This window comes from Oncorhynchus keta, chromosome 21 (assembly GCF_023373465.1).
Source record: "Oncorhynchus keta strain PuntledgeMale-10-30-2019 chromosome 21, Oket_V2, whole genome shotgun sequence".
Taxonomy (NCBI): domain Eukaryota; kingdom Metazoa; phylum Chordata; class Actinopteri; order Salmoniformes; family Salmonidae; genus Oncorhynchus; species Oncorhynchus keta.
The window spans coordinates 48,659,969-48,667,452 of NC_068441.1; the positions used below are offsets into that span (position 1 = coordinate 48,659,969).

Below are 7,484 nucleotides of genomic sequence, written 5' to 3' on the forward strand. Positions count from 1 at the left end.
TGTTCAGGGTCCTGAGTTAAGTGAGGTTAAATATTTAGCATTCTTATGGCTTGGAGGTAGAAGTTGTTCAGGGTCCTGAGTTAATTGAGGTTAACTATTTATCATTCTTATGGCTTGGAGGTAGAAGTTGTTCAGGGTCCTGAGTTAAGTGAGGTTAACTATTTATCATTCTTATGGCTTGGAGGTAGAAGTTATTCAGGGTCCTGAGTTAAGTGAGGTTAACTATTTAGCATTCTTATGGCTTGGAGGTAGAAGTTGTTCAGGGTCCTGAGTTAAGTGAGGTTAACTATTTAGCATTCTTATGGCTTGGAGGTAGAAGTTGTTCAGGGTCCTGAGTTAAGTGAGGTTAACTATTTAGCATTCTTATGGCTTGGAGGTAGAAGTTGTTCAGGGTCCTGAGTTAAGTGAGGTTAACTATTTATCATTCTTATGGCTTGGAGGAAGAAGTTGTTCAGGGTCCTGAGTTAAGTGAGGTTAAATATTTAGCATTCTTATGGCTTGGAGGTAGAAGTTGTTCAGGGTCCTGAGTTAATTGAGGTTAACTATTTATCATTCTTATGGCTTGGAGGTAGAAGTTGTTCAGGGTCCTGAGTTAAGTGAGGTTAACTATTTAGCATTCTTATGGCTTGGAGGTAGAAGTTGTTCAGGGTCCTGAGTTAAGTGAGGTTAACTATTTATCATTCTTATGGCTTGGAGGTAGAAGTTATTCAGGGTCCTGAGTTAAGTGAGGTTAACTATTTATCATTCTTATGGCTTGGAGGTAGAAGTTGTTCAGGGTCCTGAGTTAAGTGAGGTTAACTATTTATCATTCTTATGGCTTGGAGGTAGAAGTTGTTCAGGGTCCTGAGTTAAGTGAGGTTAACTATTTATCATTCTTATGGCTTGGAGGTAGAAGTTATTCAGGGTCCTGAGTTAAGTGAGGTTAACTATTTAGCATTCTTATGGCTTGGAGGTAGAAGTTGTTCAGGGTCCTGAGTTAAGTGAGGTTAACTATTTAGCATTCTTATGGCTTGGAGGTAGAAGTTGTTCAGGGTCCTGAGTTAAGTGAGGTTAACTATTTAGCATTCTTATGGCTTGGAGGTAGAAGTTGTTCAGGGTCCTGAGTTAAGTGAGGTTAACTATTTATCATTCTTATGGCTTGGAGGAAGAAGTTGTTCAGGGTCCTGAGTTAAGTGAGGTTAAATATTTAGCATTCTTATGGCTTGGAGGTAGAAGTTGTTCAGGGTCCTGAGTTAATTGAGGTTAACTATTTATCATTCTTATGGCTTGGAGGTAGAAGTTGTTCAGGGTCCTGAGTTAAGTGAGGTTAACTATTTAGCATTCTTATGGCTTGGAGGTAGAAGTTGTTCAGGGTCCTGAGTTAAGTGAGGTTAACTATTTATCATTCTTATGGCTTGGAGGTAGAAGTTATTCAGGGTCCTGAGTTAAGTGAGGTTAACTATTTAGCATTCTTATGGCTTGGAGGTAGAAGTTGTTCAGGGTCCTGAGTTAAGTGAGGTTAACTATTTAGCATTCTTATGGCTTGGAGGTAGAAGTTATTCAGGGTCCTGAGTTAAGTGAGGTTAACTATTTAGCATTCTTATGGCTTGGAGGTAGAAGTTATTCAGGGTCCTGAGTTAAGTGAGGTTAACTATTTAGCATTCTTATGGCTTGGAGGTAGAAGTTGTTCAGGGTCCTGAGTTAAGTGAGGTTAACTATTTAGCATTCTTATGGCTTGGAGGTAGAAGTTGTTCAGGGTCCTGTTGGTACCAGACTTGGTGCTAGTTAAATAAATTGGGCATATGGCCCAGTTACAGGGGGAGGTGTTCAGTGTCAGTGTTCAGTGTTCAGTGTCCAGGGTCCTGAGTTAAGTGATGAGTTGGAGGATACGGCTAATCTGCCTCTCTTGCGCCGTCGCTTCCCCTTTCGGAGTCCCGGGCATTAGGGCCTGGTCTGGAGTAAGCAGAACGTCCAGAACTGCCTACTCGTTGAAGTAGAAATTGCCATCGAAATCAAGGTTATTTATCGCTGTTCTGATGTCCATAAGCATTTTTTTTGGTCATAGAAAATGAGGGCGGAGACATTATGTACAAAATAAAGTTAAGATCAGCGTAAAAAATAAAATAAAAAAAATACACACAAAATAACAGAATTTCGTCAGGAGCCCGTAAAACATCCGCTATCCACGGCTGCTCCATCCCTTCCCCTCACCTCACACACACACGTGATGCCTCATATAGCCTACTTAAATAAAAAAAAATATATATATAGACCTGCTGAAGATATAGTTCTGGACCATATAAAGGTCTGGCACTGGCCTTATCTAACAGCATACAGATAATTCACAATGACCTTAAAAGAACATCCTGTATTAGTCCCCTCCTCAACTCACACATTCTGACGGCTCATATGACTAGTTCCAGTACAAGTACACACTGTTTATACCATTCTGATACTGTTATCTTTTTTATTTTATTTTACCTTTATTTAACTAGGCAAGTCAGTTAAGAACAAATTCTTATTTTCAATGACAGCCTAGGAACAGTGGGTTTAACTGCCTGTTCAGGGGCAGAACAACAGATCTGTCTGTACCTTGTCAGCTCAGGGATTTGAACTTACAACCTTCCGGTTACTAGTCCAACACTCTTCCCACTAGGCTACCCTGCCGCCCCATCTCAACAACATACAGTTAATTCTGCGGCCTCAAAAGAACTACGAAGATGTAATCTTATTTTTTAGTTTGTTTTTATCTACAAATAAATTTGAGTGTAGGCCAAGACAATGTCACACCCTGTTAAACTCTACACAAAGACCTACTCCTACTCTATAGTCACAGTTAGTCCATTTAGCAGACACTATTTTACCCAGAGGGACGGTTCTTCCGCTTCTCTTCTTCTGTTGAAATGTTGGCTGAAACACACTCCTTGTTTCTATGTTTACACCGTGACAATATATGCATAGTAGCTGGTTATGGAAATACAGCAGCTCCCTAGGGCCTTATAACTCATTACTTGAGGCAGTAGAGCATCCTGTAGAGTCCCAATAATAAAATGTCTGAGTTTTGTTCAAGATGCTTGTTATGAATTGGCAGAGGAGAGCATAAACCTGCCATGTTGTGTAGCCTATAAAAGTGTGTTATAAATCATGTTAGGTTTATAACAATTGGCATTCAAGCCACTTTAAAAATATATATAAATATATATCTAGGTTGTTTCCTCAAACTGACTACTTAGGATGGCCTGTCCTTATATGGAACGTACTCATAGCACACTTTGCATGTTGAATGCATAGGCTGGTGTCTTTTCCAAAACACATTAGATGTTGAGGTTGGTAATTGCAAGTAGGCTTTACTGTAAACAGCTATGCTTATGTCAACATATTATGCTACATGTCAATGTGTGAATCGTAGCTGACAGTGCAGAATTATCTTAGAATGGAAAGTGTTTGTTTACAAAATGCATTTGCAAAAATGCAAACAAGTATAAATGCTTCTTTTTTTAAAAGTTAATGAATTGAACTATACTTGAGTGGTAATTCTATTTGTTTTCAGGCACGCATGGCCATGGTAGGCTGTGTTGTTTCTGTGTGCTTTCGGTTCCCTCCGACCCCTCTCTCTGTGCGCGCGTGCGTACAGGCCAACGTGATGCTGCTGCGCGGAACAAGCGCCGAGCTGATTCTAGTGAAACCTGCCTCTTTAAGAAGACGCTCTCCTGTTGCACTGGGAGGTTGGCCGGTGTTTTTCCACACATGGTCACCCATTTTAAGAGACAAAGGTCAGAAAGAAAACCTTATAAATAACATTTACCGCCGTAAGTCTCACTATTCAACACGCCGTCCACCGTACTACACTGAAGGGACTGATCAATTCTAAAGGAATAAAATCAATTCAAGCCAATACAGGTAGGCAAAGGAATCATCATCATCACCTAGGTTACAGCTATATGAGCTAGGCTATATGCAAATGATTAGAGTTCATATACTATTAGATTAATTATAGTATTTTATTTCCGATAGTGAATTTTGTAATTTCTGTGTCACAATATGTTGTTCAATCTCATTCATGGCGTTTAATGCTTAAAAAGTAGCATTTGAGCATGAATCATTAATTAATGCAGGTTCATATCATTTTTTTTTCTCTTTACGTTTTTGAAAACAGAACGTTCAGAACACATTTCCGCTTAAAGGTTGAGTCTTGTTATTTAGACCTCATGCAAATATCCTCGCATGAGAGAAGGGATGAAGCCTATATTTTCCTCCAAAGCTCAATCAAATTATACGCAAATGATATTTATATTATTTTGTGACAACCCTAGGCTACAGTGCAGAACTTCATAGGTTTACATTTACACATTAATTCAATTTAAGATTATTCCACTGGTAATGTGTGTTTTTTTGTGGGGCACAGAATCATTTCATTTTCTGCCACCACCGGGCGGTTAATGTCTGACTAACGGAACAGAGAGCAGGGAGGGAAGCAGCTACTGAGTGTACGGTGCACGGTTGGCTCGCTCATGTTACATTTCATACATCAACTCTCTCACATCCTCCTCGAGGCTCGGCTACAAATGCTGCCTATTGTTTCCTCAGTCATATAGTAGGCTAAACTAGACGAAGCGGAACATATTTTGAATAGGCGACACGTTGTGGCGATTGTCGCTCATTTTACAATAGTTTCATAGACATTCAACCCTTCGTTATCCTCGTGTAGTTTATTCTATGTGCGCAATTTATTGTTCTCTTTGTCATAGGCTAAAGAAGACCAGATTCTGTCATATAGCCTTGCCTACATTTCGATCCGTTGTGATGAATAGCATCTCCGAAAGACGAGTTGATCTTCAAGGCTGGCAGGGGACATAAATAATTGAGGTTGTGTGTGGGTGAACATAAAGAACAGTGTCTGCGGTCGTGTAGCCAGCCTGCATGTGGCTGGCATAATACATTCTCCTTCAATCGATAGTGGGTGTCGATTGTATGATCAATCGATTATGCCATAGATGGGTTATGGTTTGGCATGGTGTAACGGTGTAACAACGCCTGCTATTGTATGTCTGATGATGATTCAGAGTCTACCTCAGACAGCCACTTGGGTTTATACGTTAAACAGCTTCGTTTTCTGGCTTTGCCATACAATCCCTTTACCACGAGAAACGGGGCAACTTTCTATTTCATTTCCTACATTCATTTCTGGCGTTCTCAGTATGCTCAGAAACGTAACCGAAGACACCTCCACGAGTCTTAAATCCGTGTGTAGTCTACTAGAGATGTGTTACATTGCAGCCTATGACTAAAAAAAAAAGATATTCCGTTAAATGCCGATGAGAGAAAAATTGGCAAATTTCCAGGACCCAGTTTATAGGTAATCACTGGGGTTCAGGTAATCACTAGGCTTCAGGTAATCACTAGGCTTCAGGTAATCACTAGGCTACAGGTAATCACTGGGGTTCAGGTAATCACTAGGCTACAGGTAATCACTAGGCTTCAGGTAATCACTAGGCTACAGGTAATCACTGGGGTTCAGGTAATCACTAGGCTTCAGGTAATCACTAGGCTTCAGGTAATCACTAGGCTACAGGTAATCACTGGGGTTCAGGTAATCACTAGGCTTCAGGTAATCACTAGGCTTCAGGTAATCACTAGGCTACAGGTAATCACTAGGCTTCAGGTAATCACTAGGCTACAGGTAATCACTGGGGTTCAGGTAATCACTAGGCTTCAGGTAATCACTAGGCTTCAGGTAATCACTAGGCTACAGGTAATCACTGGGGTTCAGGTAATCACTAGGCTTCAGGTAATCACTAGGCTTCAGGTAATCACTAGGCTACAGGTAATCACTAGGCTACAGGTAATCACTAGGCTTCAGGTAATCACTAGGCTACAGGTAATCACTAGGCTTCAGGTAATCACTAGGCTTCAGGTAATCACTAGGCTACAGGTAATCACTAGGCTACAGGTAATCACTAGGCTACAGGTAATCACTAGGCTACAGGTAATCACTAGGCTTCAGGTAATCACTAGGCTTCAGGTAATCACTAGGCTACAGGTAATCACTAGGCTACAGAAGCTACGTTTGCGTCGCTCTTTAACTTTGGTAAAACATGATTGAATATAGTGGTGTCAGTGAAGGCTACTTCTACTTTCTGTGGCTATAATTGGAACAGTTGTAGAACAAAGACAATTAATTATGTTGATTATGTCGGTGGCTTGGAGGTTGAAAGTGTGCCCTTGAGGAAGGAATGTAGCAGCGTGCAATATAAATGGTGTTTGAAATGGATAGATAAGACCGTATGATTGTAAAACAAATAGGAGGGAAACATCATTGCCAGTTTGTTTCCTTTGCTTTGACTTGGGTAATAATGTTACCCTATCACATGTGCAAAAAGCAAATATATCTTCACTATAGTTTACCTTGTGTCCACTTTCCTGGCAGAAATAACCTTTTCTCATGATGCATGTGGTCTTTGAATATCTAGAATTGGTTTTAATGATTCAATAAGTCTTTGCTTACTTTGTTATTGGGTTTTGAGGTGGTTGTGGGTAATTTACAAAATGGTTGACATTATCAATAAAGGCTAATGAGGTTGAACAATTTCTAGGCTACTGCAATGATGATCAAGATTAAGCTGAGCTCTGCTTGAATACTTCTGAAATCCTTCCTTTGCCCCTCCTCCTCTTTAAACAGCCGAGTCACTTGTCAACACACATAGATTGGTGAAACTAAGGGTTCCACTACTAACGTTCATCCACCCGATTTAAGATTACGTTGTATACCCAGGGTGCCTTGAAGCTCTGTAAATCATTATTTCACCTCATAGTTACTTTGTGTAAATATATCTCTCTCTCTGTCGCTCGCTCACTCTTTCCCTCCTCTCCACCCTCTCTCTCTTCCTCCCTATCTTTCTCCCCCCTCCTCTCTCTGTCTAATTGAGGAGCTCAGCTGAGCATGAGAGCCAGGGGCCTTGTTGAAATACTTTGAAAGCATCCATCCTTCCTTCCTTTCTTCTCCTTGAATTAATCACAGAGATTTGAAAACTCTAATAGAGATCATAGCAGGTTAACATGGACTCAGGGGAGGAATGGAAAACTCAATGTGAGGGCCCGGTGGAAATGCCCATGGTCTTAAAGTAGGGACATTATGTAAGGTCCCTGAGACTTACTCTCTCTCTTTCTCTCTGTCCCTGCTCTCAATTCAATTCAAAGGGCTTTATTGGCATGGGGAATAGATAATACATAATAAAACATTGACAATAAACATTTACGCCCACAAAAGTTTTTGAAGGAATAGAGACATTTCAAATGTCATATTATGGCTATGTACAGTGTTACAACGATGTGAAAATAGTTCAAGTACAAAAGGGAAAATAAATCAACATAAATATGTCTTGACTCCAGACCCGAATTTTCAGTTGCCTCAGAAGGCCTGGGTTCAAATAGTATTTGAAATCATTTCTGATACTTTACCTAGTGCTTGATTGAGCCTGGCTGGCACAATACAATCAATACAGTAG

At 40.3% G+C, this 7,484-nt stretch overlaps 1 long non-coding RNA gene across 21 annotated transcripts in view; it reads left to right on the top strand.

Annotated features, from left to right (window-relative positions):
• Nucleotides 1-3,606: 3,606 nt before the first annotated feature.
• LOC127910402 (uncharacterized) overlaps nt 3,607-7,484 on the top strand; it is an 11,298-nt gene continuing 7,420 nt past the window's right edge. For 19 of the 21 annotated variants that reach the window (XR_008074683.1, XR_008074688.1, XR_008074676.1 and 16 more), the window contains exon 1: nt 3,607-7,484. This exon is cut by the window's right edge and continues 3,428 nt beyond it. This is a non-coding gene — a long non-coding RNA (uncharacterized LOC127910402). The other 2 variants (XR_008074690.1, XR_008074685.1) reach the window with 2 other exon arrangements.